General features: G+C 41.8%; 19 pseudogenes; all 19 read right to left on the bottom strand.

Moving 5' to 3' along the window:
- Nucleotides 1-661: 661 nt before the first annotated feature.
- On the bottom strand, nt 662-780 carry LOC137114578 (5S ribosomal RNA; annotated as a pseudogene).
- An 853-nt stretch (nt 781-1633) lies between these two features.
- On the bottom strand, nt 1634-1752 carry LOC137114528 (5S ribosomal RNA; annotated as a pseudogene).
- An 853-nt stretch (nt 1753-2605) lies between these two features.
- LOC137115134 (5S ribosomal RNA) lies at nt 2606-2724 on the bottom strand (annotated as a pseudogene).
- An 856-nt stretch (nt 2725-3580) lies between these two features.
- On the bottom strand, nt 3581-3699 carry LOC137115132 (5S ribosomal RNA; annotated as a pseudogene).
- Nucleotides 3700-4556: 857 nt separating this feature from the next.
- On the bottom strand, nt 4557-4675 carry LOC137115131 (5S ribosomal RNA; annotated as a pseudogene).
- Nucleotides 4676-5528: 853 nt separating this feature from the next.
- Nucleotides 5529-5647, bottom strand: LOC137115130 (5S ribosomal RNA; annotated as a pseudogene).
- An 857-nt stretch (nt 5648-6504) lies between these two features.
- LOC137115128 (5S ribosomal RNA) lies at nt 6505-6623 on the bottom strand (annotated as a pseudogene).
- Nucleotides 6624-7479: 856 nt separating this feature from the next.
- LOC137114577 (5S ribosomal RNA) lies at nt 7480-7598 on the bottom strand (annotated as a pseudogene).
- Nucleotides 7599-8452: 854 nt separating this feature from the next.
- LOC137115127 (5S ribosomal RNA) lies at nt 8453-8571 on the bottom strand (annotated as a pseudogene).
- Nucleotides 8572-9427: 856 nt separating this feature from the next.
- On the bottom strand, nt 9428-9546 carry LOC137114576 (5S ribosomal RNA; annotated as a pseudogene).
- An 853-nt stretch (nt 9547-10399) lies between these two features.
- LOC137114527 (5S ribosomal RNA) lies at nt 10400-10518 on the bottom strand (annotated as a pseudogene).
- Nucleotides 10519-11371: 853 nt separating this feature from the next.
- LOC137115125 (5S ribosomal RNA) lies at nt 11372-11490 on the bottom strand (annotated as a pseudogene).
- Nucleotides 11491-12347: 857 nt separating this feature from the next.
- On the bottom strand, nt 12348-12466 carry LOC137115124 (5S ribosomal RNA; annotated as a pseudogene).
- An 853-nt stretch (nt 12467-13319) lies between these two features.
- Nucleotides 13320-13438, bottom strand: LOC137115123 (5S ribosomal RNA; annotated as a pseudogene).
- Nucleotides 13439-14295: 857 nt separating this feature from the next.
- Nucleotides 14296-14414, bottom strand: LOC137115122 (5S ribosomal RNA; annotated as a pseudogene).
- An 856-nt stretch (nt 14415-15270) lies between these two features.
- LOC137114575 (5S ribosomal RNA) lies at nt 15271-15389 on the bottom strand (annotated as a pseudogene).
- Nucleotides 15390-16242: 853 nt separating this feature from the next.
- On the bottom strand, nt 16243-16361 carry LOC137114526 (5S ribosomal RNA; annotated as a pseudogene).
- An 853-nt stretch (nt 16362-17214) lies between these two features.
- LOC137115121 (5S ribosomal RNA) lies at nt 17215-17333 on the bottom strand (annotated as a pseudogene).
- An 857-nt stretch (nt 17334-18190) lies between these two features.
- On the bottom strand, nt 18191-18309 carry LOC137114809 (5S ribosomal RNA; annotated as a pseudogene).
- Between the last annotated feature and the right edge of the window lie 776 nt (nt 18310-19085).

Genomic DNA, 19085 nt, shown 5'->3' with positions numbered 1-19085 from the left:
CAGGATCGAGATGTTCCAACAGAATGATATTTATTTTAAACGAAAGAAAGTGTCAAACAAAACATGACACTACAACTCAGGGCGAACCAAGGCCAACATAATAAACAAAATAAGCCATTTCCCACAGAAAGTGCTAGCTAGCCTGATAGAAATAAACAAACCAAAAGACAGTCGCTAACCCTAACTCCCTAATGTGAAAACGGTCCAAAGAAAATGGCAGTTCACCCCTACAGATTTAATACTATTTACAAAATATACAATTTATAACAAAACCACGTCACAAAACCTAACAATTCAAAAATGCTAAATAAGGTTTGGAAACCAAGAACAGCAAACAGGTGCTGATGCCAGAAAGAGCCTCGCTTGCTGTTGGGAACCGTACTTTTAAAACTCCAGGAAGTGTAGGATGGACCAATCAGCTTCCTGTACTGCCCCCCAATCCGGCCAATCAGGCAGGGCACCTATAAGAACAAGAAAATAAAAACAACACATATGGCCAGGACCGTAACATGGTCTACTAGTAATGAAGCACGATGGTTGGCAAACCAATAAAGTAGCAAAACAGCAATGAAAGAACAAAATTTGATGAAAATATAGAACAATTTCTATGAATAAATAGGCAGTAACACCAGCTTGTGCTGCCCGTAAACCCAAGCAAAAAAGCTTACAGCACCTGGTATTCCCAGGCGGTCTTCCTACCAAGTACTAACCAGGCCCGGTTCTATTTGGCTGCCGAGATCGGACGAGATCGGGCGCTTAGAGAGCGGTGTGGCCGTAAGCTGCATTTGACATCATCAACAGCTCTTAAAAACGCTGGAGAAGCAGAATGCATGACACTTGCTAAGAAGAAGATAAATGTGGCAAAGTACAAAGTACTATAACTGTACTGGTCTTTTACGCCCCTGTCTAGGGGGTCAGGGTGCAACATACAAAGATAAATTAGCATGTTCCCTCTCCGATCCCCAAACCAAAATCCAGGATCGAGATGTTCCAACAGAATGATATTTATTTTAAACGAAAGAAAGTGACAAACAAAAAATGACACAACTCAGGGCGAACCAAGGCCAACATAATAAACAAAATAAGCCATTTCCCACAGAAAGTGCTAGCTAGCCTGATAGAAATAAACAAACCAAAAGACAGTCGCTAACCCTAACTCCCTAATGTGAAAACGGTCCAAAGAAAATGGCAGTTCACCCCTACAGATTTAATACTATTTACAAAATATACAATTTATAACAAAACCACGTCACAAAACCTAACAATTCAAAAATGCTAAATACGGTTTGGAAACCAAGAACAGCAAACAGGTGCTGATGCCAGAAAGAGCCTCGCTTGCTGTTGGGAACCGTACTTTTAAAACTCCAGGAAGTGTAGGATGGACCAATCAGCTTCCTGTACTGCCCCCCAATCCGGCCAATCAGGCAGGGCACCTATAAGAACAAGAAAATAAAAACAACACATATGGCCAGGACCGTAACATGGTCTACTAGTAATGAAGCACGATGGTTGGCAAACCAATAAAGTAGCAAAACAGCAATGAAAGAACAAAATTTGATGAAAATATAGAACAATTTCTATGAATAAATAGGCAGTAACACCAGCTTGTGCTGCCCGTAAACCCAAGCAAAAAAGCTTACAGCACCTGGTATTCCCAGGCGGTCTTCCTACCAAGTACTAACCAGGCCCGGCTCTATTTGGCTGCCGAGATCGGACGAGATCGGGCGCTTAGAGAGCGGTGGGGCCGTAAGCTGCATTTGACATCATCAACAGCTCTTAAAAACGCTGGAGAAGCAGAATGCATGACACTTGCTAAGAAGAAGATAAATGTGGCAAAGTACAAAGTACTATAACTGTACTGGTCTGTTACGCCCCTGTCTAGGGGGTCAGGGTGCAACATACAAAGATAAATTAGCATGTTCCCTCTCCGATCCCCAAACCAAAATCCAGGATCGAGATGTTCCAACAGAATGATATTTATTTTAAACGAAAGAAAGTGACAAACAAAAAATGACACAACTCATGGCGAACCAAGGCCAACATAATAAACAAAATAAGCCATTTCCCACAGAAAGTGCTAGCTAGCCTGATAGAAATAAACAAACCAAAAGACAGTCGCTAACCCTAACTCCCTAATGTGAAAACGGTCCAAAGAAAATGGCAGTTCACCCCTACAGATTTAATACTATTTACAAAATATACAATTTATAACAAAACCACGTCACAAAACCTAACAATTCAAAAATGCTAAATAAGGTTTGGAAACCAAGAACAGCAAACAGGTGCTGATGCCAGAAAGAGCCTCGCTTGCTGTTAGGAACCGTACTTTTAAAACTCCAGGAAGTGTAGGATGGACCAATCAGCTTCCTGTACTGCCCCCCAATCCGGCCAATCAGGCAGGTCACCTATAAGAAAAAGAAAATAAAAACAACACATATGGCCAGGACCGTAACATGGTCTACTAGTAATGAAGCACGATGGTTGGCAAACCAATAAAGTAGCAAAACAGCAATGAAAGAACAAAATTTGATGAAAATATAGAACAATTTCTATGAATAAATAGGCAGTAACACCAGCTTGTGCTGCCCGTAAACCCAAGCAAAAAAGCTTACAGCACCTGGTATTCCCAGGCGGTCTTCCTACCAAGTACTAACCAGGCCCGGCTCTATTTGGCTGCCGAGATCGGACGAGATCGGGCGCTTAGAGAGCGGTGTGGCCGTAAGCTGCATTTGACATCATCAACAGCTCTTAAAAACGCTGGAGAAGCAGAATGCATGACACTTGCTAAGAAGAAGATAAATGTGGCAAAGTACAAAGTACTATAACTGTACTGGTCTGTTACGCCCCTGTCTAGGGGGTCAGGGTGCAACATACAAAGATAAATTAGGATGTTCCCTCTCCGGTCTCCAAACCATAATCCAGGATCGAGATGTTCCAACAGAATGATATTTATTTTAAACGAAAGAAAGTGTCAAACAAAACATGACACTACAACTCAGGGCGAACCAAGGCCAACATAATAAACAAAATAAGCCATTTCCCACAGAAAGTGCTAGCTAGCCTGATATAAATAAACAAACCAAAAGACAGTCGCTAACCCTAACTCCCTAATGTGAAAACGGTCCAAAGAAAATGGCAGTTCACCCCTACAGATTTAATACTATTTACAAAATATACAATTTATAACAAAACCACGTCACAAAACCTAACAATTCAAAAATGCTAAATAAGGTTTGGAAACCAAGAACAGCAAACAGGTGCTGATGCCAGAAAGAGCCTCGCTTGCTGTTGGGAACCGTACTTTTAAAACTCCAGGAAGTGTAGGATGGACCAATCAGCTTCCTGTACTGCCCCCCAATCCGGCCAATCAGGCAGGGCACCTATAAGAACAAGAAAATAAAAACAACACATATGGCCAGGACCGTAACATGGTCTACTAGTAATGAAGCACGATGGTTGGCAAACCAATAAAGTAGCAAAACAGCAATGAAAGAACAAAATTTGATGAAAATATAGAACAATTTCTATGAATAAATAGGCAGTAACACCAGCTTGTGCTGCCCGTAAACCCAAGCAAAAAAGCTTACAGCACCTGGTATTCCCAGGCGGTCTTCCTACCAAGTACTAACCAGGCCCGGCTCTATTTGGCTGCCGAGATCGGACGAGATCGGGCGCTTAGAGAGCGGTGTGGCCGTAAGCTGCATTTGACATCATCAACAGCTCTTAAAAACGCTGGAGAAGCAGAATGCATGACACTTGCTAAGAAGAAGATAAATGTGGCAAAGTACAAAGTACTATAACTGTACTGGTCTGTTACGCCCCTGTCTAGGGGGTCAGGGTGCAACATACAAAGATAAATTAGGATGTTCCCTCTCCGGTCTCCAAACCATAATCCAGGATCGAGATGTTCCAACAGAATGATATTTATTTTAAACGAAAGAAAGTGTCAAACAAAACATGACACTACAACTCAGGGCGAACCAAGGCCAACATAATAAACAAAATAAGCCATTTCCCACAGAAAGTGCTAGCTAGCCTGATAGAAATAAACAAACCAAAAGACAGTCGCTAACCATAACTCCCTAATGTGAAAACAGTCCAAAGAAAATGGCAGTTCACCCCTACAGATTTAATACTATTTACAAAATATACAATTTATAAACAAAACCACGGCACAAAACCTAACAATTCAAAAATGCTAAATAAGGTTTGGAAACCAAGAACAGCAAACAGGTGCTGATGCCAGAAAGAGCCTCGCTAGCTGTTGGGAACCGTACTTTTAAAACTCCAGGAAGTGTAGGATGGACCAATCAGCTTCCTGTACTGCCCCCCAATCCGGCCAATCAGGCAGGGCACCTATAAGAAAAAGAAAATAAAAACAACACATATGGCCAGGACCGTAACATGGTCTACTAGTAATGAAGCACGATGGTTGGCAAACCAATAAAGTAGCAAAACAGCAATGAAAGAACAAAATTTGATGAAAATATAGAACAATTTCTATGAATAAATAGGCAGTAACACCAGCTTGTGCTGCCCGTAAACCCAAGCAAAAAAGCTTACAGCACCTGGTATTCCCAGGCGGTCTTCCTACCAAGTACTAACCAGGCCCGGCTCTATTTGGCTGCCGAGATCGGACGAGATCGGGCGCTTAGAGAGCGGTGTGGCCGTAAGCTGCATTTGACATCATCAACAGCTCTTAAAAACGCTAGAGAAGCAGAATGCATGACACTTACTAAGAAGAAGATAAATGTGGCAAAGTACAAAGTACTATAACTGTACTGGTCTGTTACGCCCCTGTCTAGGGGGTCAGGGTGCAACATACAAAGATAAATTAGCATGTTCCCTCTCCGATCCCCAAACCAAAATCCAGGATCGAGATGTTCCAACAGAATGATATTTATTTTAAACGAAAGAAAGTGACAAACAAAAAATGACACAACTCAGGGCGAACCAAGGCCAACATAATAAACAAAATAAGCCATTTCCCACAGAAAGTGCTAGCTAGCCTGATAGAAATAAACAAACCAAAAGACAGTCGCTAACCCTAACTCCCTAATGTGAAAACGGTCCAAAGAAAATGGCAGTTCACCCCTACAGATTTAATACTATTTACAAAATATACAATTTATAACAAAACCACGTCACAAAACCTAACAATTCAAAAATGCTAAATAAGGTTTGGAAACCAAGAACAGCAAACAGGTGCTGATGCCAGAAAGAGCCTCGCTTGCTGTTGGGAACCGTACTTTTAAAACTCCAGGAAGTGTAGGATGGACCAATCAGCTTCCTGTACTGCCCCCCAATCCGGCCAATCAGGCAGGGCACCTATAAGAACAAGAAAATAAAAACAACACATATGGCCAGGACCGTAACATGGTCTACTAGTAATGAAGCACGATGGTTGGCAAACCAATAAAGTAGCAAAACAGCAATGAAAGAACAAAATTTGATGAAAATATAGAACAATTTCTATGAATAAATAGGCAGTAACACCAGCTTGTGCTGCCCGTAAACCCAAGCAAAAAAGCTTACAGCACCTGGTATTCCCAGGCGGTCTTCCTACCAAGTACTAACCAGGCCCGGCTCTATTTGGCTGCCGAGATCGGACGAGATCGGGCGCTTAGAGAGCGGTGTGGCCGTAAGCTGCATTTGACATCATCAACAGCTCTTAAAAACGCTGGAGAAGCAGAATGCATGACACTTGCTAAGAAGAAGATAAATGTGGCAAAGTACAAAGTACTATAACTGTACTGGTCTGTTACGCCCCTGTCTAGGGGGTCAGGGTGCAACATACAAAGATAAATTAGGATGTTCCCTCTCCGGTCTCCAAACCATAATCCAGGATCGAGATGTTCCAACAGAATGATATTTATTTTAAACGAAAGAAAGTGTCAAACAAAACATGACACTACAACTCAGGGCGAACCAAGGCCAACATAATAAACAAAATAAGCCATTTCCCACAGAAAGTGCTAGCTAGCCTGATAGAAATAAACAAACCAAAAGACAGTCGCTAACCATAACTCCCTAATGTGAAAACAGTCCAAAGAAAATGGCAGTTCACCCCTACAGATTTAATACTATTTACAAAATATACAATTTATAAACAAAACCACGGCACAAAACCTAACAATTCAAAAATGCTAAATACGGTTTGGAAACCAAGAACAGCAAACAGGTGCTGATGCCAGAAAGAGCCTCGCTAGCTGTTGGGAACCGTACTTTTAAAACTCCAGGAAGTGTAGGATGGACCAATCAGCTTCCTGTACTGCCCCCCAATCCGGCCAATCAGGCAGGTCACCTATAAGAAAAAGAAAATAAAAACAACACATATGGCCAGGACCGTAACATGGTCTACTAGTAATGAAGCACGATGGTTGGCAAACCAATAAAGTAGCAAAACAGCAATGAAAGAACAAAATTTGATGAAAATATAGAACAATTTCTATGAATAAATAGGCAGTAACACCAGCTTGTGCTGCCCGTAAACCCAAGCAAAAAAGCTTACAGCACCTGGTATTCCCAGGCGGTCTTCCTACCAAGTACTAACCAGGCCCGGCTCTATTTGGCTGCCGAGATCGGACGAGATCGGGCGCTTAGAGAGCGGTGTGGCCGTAAGCTGCATTTGACATCATCAACAGCTCTTAAAAACGCTGGAGAAGCAGAATGCATGACACTTGCTAAGAAGAAGATAAATGTGGCAAAGTACAAAGTACTATAACTGTACTGGTCTGTTACGCCCCTGTCTAGGGGGTCAGGGTGCAACATACAAAGATAAATTAGGATGTTCCCTCTCCGGTCTCCAAACCATAATCCAGGATTGAGATGTTCCAACAGAATGATATTTATTTTAAACGAAAGAAAGTGTCAAACAAAACATGACACTACAACTCAGGGCGAACCAAGGCCAACATAATAAACAAAATAAGCCATTTCCCACAGAAAGTGCTAGCTAGCCTGATAGAAATAAACAAACCAAAAGACAGTCGCTAACCCTAACTCCCTAATGTGAAAACGGTCCAAAGAAAATGGCAGTTCACCCCTACAGATTTAATACTATTTACAAAATATACAATTTATAACAAAACCACGTCACAAAACCTAACAATTCAAAAATGCTAAATAAGGTTTGGAAACCAAGAACAGCAAACAGGTGCTGATGCCAGAAAGAGCCTCGCTTGCTGTTGGGAACCGTACTTTTAAAACTCCAGGAAGTGTAGGATGGACCAATCAGCTTCCTGTACTGCCCCCCAATCCGGCCAATCAGGCAGGGCACCTATAAGAACAAGAAAATAAAAACAACACATATGGCCAGGACCGTAACATGGTCTACTAGTAATGAAGCACGATGGTTGGCAAACCAATAAAGTAGCAAAACAGCAATGAAAGAACAAAATTTGATGAAAATATAGAACAATTTCTATGAATAAATAGGCAGTAACACCAGCTTGTGCTGCCCGTAAACCCAAGCAAAAAAGCTTACAGCACCTGGTATTCCCAGGCGGTCTTCCTACCAAGTACTAACCAGGCCCGGTTCTATTTGGCTGCCGAGATCGGACGAGATCGGGCGCTTAGAGAGCGGTGTGGCCGTAAGCTGCATTTGACATCATCAACAGCTCTTAAAAACGCTGGAGAAGCAGAATGCATGACACTTGCTAAGAAGAAGATAAATGTGGCAAAGTACAAAGTACTATAACTGTACTGGTCTTTTACGCCCCTGTCTAGGGGGTCAGGGTGCAACATACAAAGATAAATTAGCATGTTCCCTCTCCGATCCCCAAACCAAAATCCAGGATCGAGATGTTCCAACAGAATGATATTTATTTTAAACGAAAGAAAGTGACAAACAAAAAATGACACAACTCAGGGCGAACCAAGGCCAACATAATAAACAAAATAAGCCATTTCCCACAGAAAGTGCTAGCTAGCCTGATAGAAATAAACAAACCAAAAGACAGTCGCTAACCCTAACTCCCTAATGTGAAAACGGTCCAAAGAAAATGGCAGTTCACCCCTACAGATTTAATACTATTTACAAAATATACAATTTATAAACAAAACCACGGCACAAAACCTAACAATTCAAAAATGCTAAATACGGTTTGGAAACCAAGAACAGCAAACAGGTGCTGATGCCATAAAGAGCCTCGCTAGCTGTTGGGAACCGTACTTTTAAAACTCCAGGAAGTGTAGGATGGACCAATCAGCTTCCTGTACTGCCCCCCAATCCGGCCAATCAGGCAGGTCACCTATAAGAAAAAGAAAATAAAAACAACACATATGGCCAGGACCGTAACATGGTCTACTAGTAATGAAGCACGATGGTTGGCAAACCAATAAAGTAGCAAAACAGCAATGAAAGAACAAAATTTGATGAAAATATAGAACAATTTCTATGAATAAATAGGCAGTAACACCAGCTTGTGCTGCCCGTAAACCCAAGCAAAAAAGCTTACAGCACCTGGTATTCCCAGGCGGTCTTCCTACCAAGTACTAACCAGGCCCGGCTCTATTTGGCTGCCGAGATCGGACGAGATCGGGCGCTTAGAGAGCGGTGTGGCCGTAAGCTGCATTTGACATCATCAACAGCTCTTAAAAACGCTGGAGAAGCAGAATGCATGACACTTGCTAAGAAGAAGATAAATGTGGCAAAGTACAAAGTACTATAACTGTACTGGTCTGTTACGCCCCTGTCTAGGGGGTCAGGGTGCAACATACAAAGATAAATTAGGATGTTCCCTCTCCGGTCTCCAAACCATAATCCAGGATCGAGATGTTCCAACAGAATGATATTTATTTTAAACGAAAGAAAGTGTCAAACAAAACATGACACTACAACTCAGGGCGAACCAAGGCCAACATAATAAACAAAATAAGCCATTTCCCACAGAAAGTGCTAGCTAGCCTGATAGAAATAAACAAACCAAAAGACAGTCGCTAACCCTAACTCCCTAATGTGAAAACGGTCCAAAGAAAATGGCAGTTCACCCCTACAGATTTAATACTATTTACAAAATATACAATTTATAACAAAACCACGTCACAAAACCTAACAATTCAAAAATGCTAAATAAGGTTTGGAAACCAAGAACAGCAAACAGGTGCTGATGCCAGAAAGAGCCTCGCTTGCTGTTGGGAACCGTACTTTTAAAACTCCAGGAAGTGTAGGATGGACCAATCAGCTTCCTGTACTGCCCCCCAATCCGGCCAATCAGGCAGGGCACCTATAAGAACAAGAAAATAAAAACAACACATATGGCCAGGACCGTAACATGGTCTACTAGTAATGAAGCACGATGGTTGGCAAACCAATAAAGTAGCAAAACAGCAATGAAAGAACAAAATTTGATGAAAATATAGAACAATTTCTATGAATAAATAGGCAGTAACACCAGCTTGTGCTGCCCGTAAACCCAAGCAAAAAAGCTTACAGCACCTGGTATTCCCAGGCGGTCTTCCTACCAAGTACTAACCAGGCCCGGTTCTATTTGGCTGCCGAGATCGGACGAGATCGGGCGCTTAGAGAGCGGTGTGGCCGTAAGCTGCATTTGACATCATCAACAGCTCTTAAAAACGCTGGAGAAGCAGAATGCATGACACTTGCTAAGAAGAAGATAAATGTGGCAAAGTACAAAGTACTATAACTGTACTGGTCTTTTACGCCCCTGTCTAGGGGGTCAGGGTGCAACATACAAAGATAAATTAGCATGTTCCCTCTCCGATCCCCAAACCAAAATCCAGGATCGAGATGTTCCAACAGAATGATATTTATTTTAAACGAAAGAAAGTGACAAACAAAAAATGACACAACTCAGGGCGAACCAAGGCCAACATAATAAACAAAATAAGCCATTTCCCACAGAAAGTGCTAGCTAGCCTGATAGAAATAAACAAACCAAAAGACAGTCGCTAACCCTAACTCCCTAATGTGAAAACGGTCCAAAGAAAATGGCAGTTCACCCCTACAGATTTAATACTATTTACAAAATATACAATTTATAACAAAACCACGTCACAAAACCTAACAATTCAAAAATGCTAAATACGGTTTGGAAACCAAGAACAGCAAACAGGTGCTGATGCCAGAAAGAGCCTCGCTTGCTGTTGGGAACCGTACTTTTAAAACTCCAGGAAGTGTAGGATGGACCAATCAGCTTCCTGTACTGCCCCCCAATCCGGCCAATCAGGCAGGGCACCTATAAGAACAAGAAAATAAAAACAACACATATGGCCAGGACCGTAACATGGTCTACTAGTAATGAAGCACGATGGTTGGCAAACCAATAAAGTAGCAAAACAGCAATGAAAGAACAAAATTTGATGAAAATATAGAACAATTTCTATGAATAAATAGGCAGTAACACCAGCTTGTGCTGCCCGTAAACCCAAGCAAAAAAGCTTACAGCACCTGGTATTCCCAGGCGGTCTTCCTACCAAGTACTAACCAGGCCCGGCTCTATTTGGCTGCCGAGATCGGACGAGATCGGGCGCTTAGAGAGCGGTGGGGCCGTAAGCTGCATTTGACATCATCAACAGCTCTTAAAAACGCTGGAGAAGCAGAATGCATGACACTTGCTAAGAAGAAGATAAATGTGGCAAAGTACAAAGTACTATAACTGTACTGGTCTGTTACGCCCCTGTCTAGGGGGTCAGGGTGCAACATACAAAGATAAATTAGCATGTTCCCTCTCCGATCCCCAAACCAAAATCCAGGATCGAGATGTTCCAACAGAATGATATTTATTTTAAACGAAAGAAAGTGACAAACAAAAAATGACACAACTCATGGCGAACCAAGGCCAACATAATAAACAAAATAAGCCATTTCCCACAGAAAGTGCTAGCTAGCCTGATAGAAATAAACAAACCAAAAGACAGTCGCTAACCCTAACTCCCTAATGTGAAAACGGTCCAAAGAAAATGGCAGTTCACCCCTACAGATTTAATACTATTTACAAAATATACAATTTATAACAAAACCACGTCACAAAACCTAACAATTCAAAAATGCTAAATAAGGTTTGGAAACCAAGAACAGCAAACAGGTGCTGATGCCAGAAAGAGCCTCGCTTGCTGTTGGGAACCGTACTTTTAAAACTCCAGGAAGTGTAGGATGGACCAATCAGCTTCCTGTACTGCCCCCCAATCCGGCCAATCAGGCAGGGCACCTATAAGAACAAGAAAATAAAAACAACACATATGGCCAGGACCGTAACATGGTCTACTAGTAATGAAGCACGATGGTTGGCAAACCAATAAAGTAGCAAAACAGCAATGAAAGAACAAAATTTGATGAAAATATAGAACAATTTCTATGAATAAATAGGCAGTAACACCAGCTTGTGCTGCCCGTAAACCCAAGCAAAAAAGCTTACAGCACCTGGTATTCCCAGGCGGTCTTCCTACCAAGTACTAACCAGGCCCGGCTCTATTTGGCTGCCGAGATCGGACGAGATCGGGCGCTTAGAGAGCGGTGTGGCCGTAAGCTGCATTTGACATCATCAACAGCTCTTAAAAACGCTGGAGAAGCAGAATGCATGACACTTGCTAAGAAGAAGATAAATGTGGCAAAGTACAAAGTACTATAACTGTACTGGTCTGTTACGCCCCTGTCTAGGGGGTCAGGGTGCAACATACAAAGATAAATTAGGATGTTCCCTCTCCGGTCTCCAAACCATAATCCAGGATCGAGATGTTCCAACAGAATGATATTTATTTTAAACGAAAGAAAGTGTCAAACAAAACATGACACTACAACTCAGGGCGAACCAAGGCCAACATAATAAACAAAATAAGCCATTTCCCACAGAAAGTGCTAGCTAGCCTGATAGAAATAAACAAACCAAAAGACAGTCGCTAACCATAACTCCCTAATGTGAAAACAGTCCAAAGAAAATGGCAGTTCACCCCTACAGATTTAATACTATTTACAAAATATACAATTTATAAACAAAACCACGGCACAAAACCTAACAATTCAAAAATGCTAAATAAGGTTTGGAAACCAAGAACAGCAAACAGGTGCTGATGCCAGAAAGAGCCTCGCTAGCTGTTGGGAACCGTACTTTTAAAACTCCAGGAAGTGTAGGATGGACCAATCAGCTTCCTGTACGGCCCCCCAATCCGGCCAATCAGGCAGGGCACCTATAAGAAAAAGAAAATAAAAACAACACATATGGCCAGGACCGTAACATGGTCTACTAGTAATGAAGCACGATGGTTGGCAAACCAATAAAGTAGCAAAACAGCAATGAAAGAACAAAATTTGATGAAAATATAGAACAATTTCTATGAATAAATAGGCAGTAACACCAGCTTGTGCTGCCCGTAAACCCAAGCAAAAAAGCTTACAGCACCTGGTATTCCCAGGCGGTCTTCCTACCAAGTACTAACCAGGCCCGGCTCTATTTGGCTGCCGAGATCGGACGAGATCGGGCGCTTAGAGAGCGGTGTGGCCGTAAGCTGCATTTGACATCATCAACAGCTCTTAAAAACGCTAGAGAAGCAGAATGCATGACACTTACTAAGAAGAAGATAAATGTGGCAAAGTACAAAGTACTATAACTGTACTGGTCTGTTACGCCCCTGTCTAGGGGGTCAGGGTGCAACATACAAAGATAAATTAGCATGTTCCCTCTCCGATCCCCAAACCAAAATCCAGGATCGAGATGTTCCAACAGAATGATATTTATTTTAAACGAAAGAAAGTGACAAACAAAAAATGACACAACTCAGGGCGAACCAAGGCCAACATAATAAACAAAATAAGCCATTTCCCACAGAAAGTGCTAGCTAGCCTGATAGAAATAAACAAACCAAAAGACAGTCGCTAACCCTAACTCCCTAATGTGAAAACGGTCCAAAGAAAATGGCAGTTCACCCCTACAGATTTAATACTATTTACAAAATATACAATTTATAACAAAACCACGTCACAAAACCTAACAATTCAAAAATGCTAAATAAGGTTTGGAAACCAAGAACAGCAAACAGGTGCTGATGCCAGAAAGAGCCTCGCTTGCTGTTGGGAACCGTACTTTTAAAACTCCAGGAAGTGTAGGATGGACCAATCAGCTTCCTGTACTGCCCCCCAATCCGGCCAATCAGGCAGGGCACCTATAAGAACAAGAAAATAAAAACAACACATATGGCCAGGACCGTAACATGGTCTACTAGTAATGAAGCACGATGGTTGGCAAACCAATAAAGTAGCAAAACAGCAATGAAAGAACAAAATTTGATGAAAATATAGAACAATTTCTATGAATAAATAGGCAGTAACACCAGCTTGTGCTGCCCGTAAACCCAAGCAAAAAAGCTTACAGCACCTGGTATTCCCAGGCGGTCTTCCTACCAAGTACTAACCAGGCCCGGCTCTATTTGGCTGCCGAGATCGGACGAGATCGGGCGCTTAGAGAGCGGTGTGGCCGTAAGCTGCATTTGACATCATCAACAGCTCTTAAAAACGCTGGAGAAGCAGAATGCATGACACTTGCTAAGAAGAAGATAAATGTGGCAAAGTACAAAGTACTATAACTGTACTGGTCTGTTACGCCCCTGTCTAGGGGGTCAGGGTGCAACATACAAAGATAAATTAGGATGTTCCCTCTCCGGTCTCCAAACCATAATCCAGGATCGAGATGTTCCAACAGAATGATATTTATTTTAAACGAAAGAAAGTGTCAAACAAAACATGACACTACAACTCAGGGCGAACCAAGGCCAACATAATAAACAAAATAAGCCATTTCCCACAGAAAGTGCTAGCTAGCCTGATAGAAATAAACAAACCAAAAGACAGTCGCTAACCATAACTCCCTAATGTGAAAACAGTCCAAAGAAAATGGCAGTTCACCCCTACAGATTTAATACTATTTACAAAATATACAATTTATAAACAAAACCACGGCACAAAACCTAACAATTCAAAAATGCTAAATACGGTTTGGAAACCAAGAACAGCAAACAGGTGCTGATGCCAGAAACAGCCTCGCTAGCTGTTGGGAACCGTACTTTTAAAACTCCAGGAAGTGTAGGATGGACCAATCAGCTTCCTGTACTGCCCCCCAATCCGGCCAATCAGGCAGGTCACCTATAAGAAAAAGAAAATAAAAACAACACATATGGCCAGGACCGTAACATGGTCTACTAGTAATGAAGCACGATGGTTGGCAAACCAATAAAGTAGCAAAACAGCAATGAAAGAACAAAATTTGATGAAAATATAGAACAATTTCTATGAATAAATAGGCAGTAACACCAGCTTGTGCTGCCCGTAAACCCAAGCAAAAAAGCTTACAGCACCTGGTATTCCCAGGCGGTCTTCCTACCAAGTACTAACCAGGCCCGGCTCTATTTGGCTGCCGAGATCGGACGAGATCGGGCGCTTAGAGAGCGGTGTGGCCGTAAGCTGCATTTGACATCATCAACAGCTCTTAAAAACGCTGGAGAAGCAGAATGCATGACACTTGCTAAGAAGAAGATAAATGTGGCAAAGTACAAAGTACTATAACTGTACTGGTCTGTTACGCCCCTGTCTAGGGGGTCAGGGTGCAACATACAAAGATAAATTAGGATGTTCCCTCTCCGGTCTCCAAACCATAATCCAGGATCGAGATGTTCCAACAGAATGATATTTATTTTAAACGAAAGAAAGTGTCAAACAAAACATGACACTACAACTCAGGGCGAACCAAGGCCAACATAATAAACAAAATAAGCCATTTCCCACAGAAAGTGCTAGCTAGCCTGATAGAAATAAACAAACCAAAAGACAGTCGCTAACCCTAACTCCCTAATGTGAAAACGGTCCAAAGAAAATGGCAGTTCACCCCTACAGATTTAATACTATTTACAAAATATACAATTTATAACAAAACCACGTCACAAAACCTAACAATTCAAAAATGCTAAATAAGGTTTGGAAACCAAGAACAGCAAACAGGTGCTGATGCCAGAAAGAGCCTCGCTTGCTGTTGGGAACCGTACTTTTAAAACTCCAGGAAGTGTAGGATGGACCAATCAGCTTCCTGTACTGCCCCCCAATCCGGCCAATCAGGCAGGGCACCTATAAGAACAAGAAAATAAAAACAACACATATGGCCAGGACCGTAACATGGTCTACTAGTAATGAAGCACGATGGTTGGCAAACCAATAAAGTAGCAAAACAGCAATGAAAGAACAAAATTTGATGAAAATATAGAACAATTTCTATGAATAAATAGGCAGTAACACCAGCTTGTGCTGCCCGTAAACCCAAGCAAAAAAGCTTACAGCACCTGGTATTCCCAGGCGGTCTTCCTACCAAGTACTAACCAGGCCCGGTTCTATTTGGCTGCCGAGATCGGACGAGATCGGGCGCTTAGAGAGCGGTGTGGCCGTAAGCTGCATTTGACATCATCAACAGCTCTTAAAAACGCTGGAGAAGCAGAATGCATGACACTTGCTAAGAAGAAGATAAATGTGGCAAAGTACAAAGTACTATAACTGTACTGGTCTTTTACGCCCCTGTCTAGGGGGTCAGGGTGCAACATACAAAGATAAATTAGCATGTTCCCTCTCCGATCCCCAAACCAAAATCCAGGATCGAGATGTTCCAACAGAATGATATTTATTTTAAACGAAAGAAAGTGACAAACAAAAAATGACACAACTCAGGGCGAACCAAGGCCAACATAATAAACAAAATAAGCCATTTCCCACAGAAAGTGCTAGCTAGCCTGATAGAAATAAACAAACCAAAAGACAGTCGCTAACCCTAACTCCCTAATGTGAAAACGGTCCAAAGAAAATGGCAGTTCACCCCTACAGATTTAATACTATTTACAAAATATACAATTTATAACAAAACCACGTCACAAAACCTAACAATTCAAAAATGCTAAATACGGTTTGGAAACCAAGAACAGCAAACAGGTGCTGATGCCAGAAAGAGCCTCGCTTGCTGTTGGGAACCGTACTTTTAAAACTCCAGGAAGTGTAGGATGGACCAATCAGCTTCCTGTACTGCCCCCCAATCCGGCCAATCAGGCAGGGCACCTATAAGAACAAGAAAATAAAAACAACACATATGGCCAGGACCGTAACATGGTCTACTAGTAATGAAGCACGATGGTTGGCAAACCAATAAAGTAGCAAAACAGCAATGAAAGAACAAAATTTGATGAAAATATAGAACAATTTCTATGAATAAATAGGCAGTAACACCAGCTTGTGCTGCCCGTAAACCCAAGCAAAAAAGCTTACAGCACCTGGTATTCCCAGGCGGTCTTCCTACCAAGTACTAACCAGGCCCGGCTCTATTTGGCTGCCGAGATCGGACGAGATCGGGCGCTTAGAGAGCGGTGGGGCCGTAAGCTGCATTTGACATCATCAACAGCTCTTAAAAACGCTGGAGAAGCAGAATGCATGACACTTGCTAAGAAGAAGATAAATGTGGCAAAGTACAAAGTACTATAACTGTACTGGTCTGTTACGCCCCTGTCTAGGGGGTCAGGGTGCAACATACAAAGATAAATTAGCATGTTCCCTCTCCGATCCCCAAACCAAAATCCAGGATCGAGATGTTCCAACAGAATGATATTTATTTTAAACGAAAGAAAGTGACAAACAAAAAATGACACAACTCATGGCGAACCAAGGCCAACATAATAAACAAAATAAGCCATTTCCCACAGAAAGTGCTAGCTAGCCTGATAGAAATAAACAAACCAAAAGACAGTCGCTAACCCTAACTCCCTAATGTGAAAACGGTCCAAAGAAAATGGCAGTTCACCCCTACAGATTTAATACTATTTACAAAATATACAATTTATAACAAAACCACGTCACAAAACCTAACAATTCAAAAATGCTAAATAAGGTTTGGAAACCAAGAACAGCAAACAGGTGCTGATGCCAGAAAGAGCCTCGCTTGCTGTTAGGAACCGTACTTTTAAAACTCCAGGAAGTGTAGGATGGACCAATCAGCTTCCTGTACTGCCCCCCAATCCGGCCAATCAGGCAGGGCACCTATAAGAACAAGAAAATAAAAACAACACATATGGCCAGGACCGTAACATGGTCTACTAGTAATGAAGCACGATGGTTGGCAAACCAATAAAGTAGCAAAACAGCAATGAAAGAACAAAATTTGATGAAAATATAGAACAATTTCTATGAATAAATAGGCAGTAACACCAGCTTGTGCTGCCCGTAAACCCAAGCAAAAAAGCTTACAGCACCTGGTATTCCCAGGCGGTCTTCCTACCAAGTACTAACCAGGCCCGGCTCTATTTGGCTGCCGAGATCGGACGAGATCGGGCGCTTAGAGAGCGGTGTGGCCGTAAGCTGCATTTGACATCATCAACAGCTCTTAAAAACGCTGGAGAAGCAGAATGCATGACACTTGCTAAGAAGAAGATAAATATGGCAAAGTACAAAGTACTATAACTGTACTGGTCTGTTACGCCCCTGTCTAGGGGGTCAGGGTGAAACAGACAAAGATAAATTTGGATGTTCCCTCTCCGATCCTCAAACCAAAATCCAGGATTGAGATGTTCCAACAGAATGATATTTATTTTAAACGAAAGAAAGTGTCAAACAAAACATGACTCTACAACTCAGGGCGAACCAAGGCCAACATAATAAACAAAATAAGCCATTTCCCACCGAAAGTGTTAGCTAGCCTGATAGAAATAAACAAACCAAAAGATAGTCGCTAACCCTAACTCCCTAATGTGAAAACACTCCAAAGAAAATGGCAGTTCACCCCTACAGATTTAATACTATTTACAAAATATACAATTTATAAACAAATCCACGGCACAAAACCTAACAATTCAAAAATGCTAAATAAGGTTTGGAAACCAAGAAAAGCAAACAGGTGCTGATGCCAGAAAGAGCCTCGCTAGCTGTTGGGAACCGTACTTTTAAAACTCCAGGAAGTGTAGGATGGACCAATCAGCTTCCTGTACTGCCCCCCAATCCGGCCAATCAGGCAGGGCACCTATAAGAACAAGAAAATAAAAACAACACATATGGCCAGGACTGTAACATGGTCTACTAGTAATGAAGCACGATGGTTGGCAAACCAATAAAGTAGCAAAACAGCAATGAAAGAACAAAATTTGATGAAAATATAGAACAATTTCTATGAATAAATAGGCAGTAACACCAGCTTGTGCTGCCCGTAAACCCAAGCAAAGAAGCTTACAGCACGTGGTATTCCCAGGCGGTCTTCCTACCAAGTACTAACAAGGCCCGGCCATATTTGGCTGCTGAGATCGGACGGGATCGGGCGCTTAGAGAGCAGTGTGGCCGTAAGCTGCATTTGACATCATCAACAGCTCTTAAAAACGCTGGAGAAGCAGAATGCATGACACTTGCTAAGAAGAAGATAAATGTGGCAAAGTACAAAGTACTATAACTGTACTGGTCTGTTACGCCCCTGTCTAGGGGGTCAGGGTGCAACATACAAAGATAAATTAGCATGTTCCCTCTCCGATCCCCAAACCAAAATCCAGGATCGAGATGTTCCAACAGAATGATATTTATTTTAAACGAAAGAAAGTGACAAACAAAAAATGACACAACTCATGGCGAACCAAGGCCAACATAATAAACAAAATAAGCCATTTCCCACAGAAAGTGCTAGCTAGCCTGATAGAAATAAACAAACCAAAAGACAGTCGCTAACCCTAACTCCCTAATGTGAAAACGGTCCAAAGAAAATGGCAGTTCACCCCTACAGATTTAATACTATTTACAAAATATACAATTTATAACAAAACCACGTCACAAAACCTAACAATTCAAAAATGCTAAATAAGGTTTGGAAACCAAGAACAGCAAACAGGTGCTGATGCCAGAAAGAGCCTCGCTTGCTGTTAGGAACCGTACTTTTAAAACTCCAGGAAGTGTAGGATGGACCAATCAGCTTCCTGTACTGCCCCCCAATCCGGCCAATCAGGCAGGTCACCTATAAGAAAAAGAAAATAAAAACAACACATATGGCCAGGACCGTAACATGGTCTACTAGTAATGAAGCACGATGGTTGGCAAACCAATAAAGTAGCAAAACAGCAATGAAAGAACAAAATTT

This window comes from Channa argus, unplaced genomic scaffold (assembly GCF_033026475.1).
Source record: "Channa argus isolate prfri unplaced genomic scaffold, Channa argus male v1.0 Contig020, whole genome shotgun sequence".
Lineage (NCBI taxonomy): Eukaryota > Metazoa > Chordata > Actinopteri > Anabantiformes > Channidae > Channa > Channa argus.
This window is presented reverse-complemented; position numbering and strand designations above follow the sequence as displayed.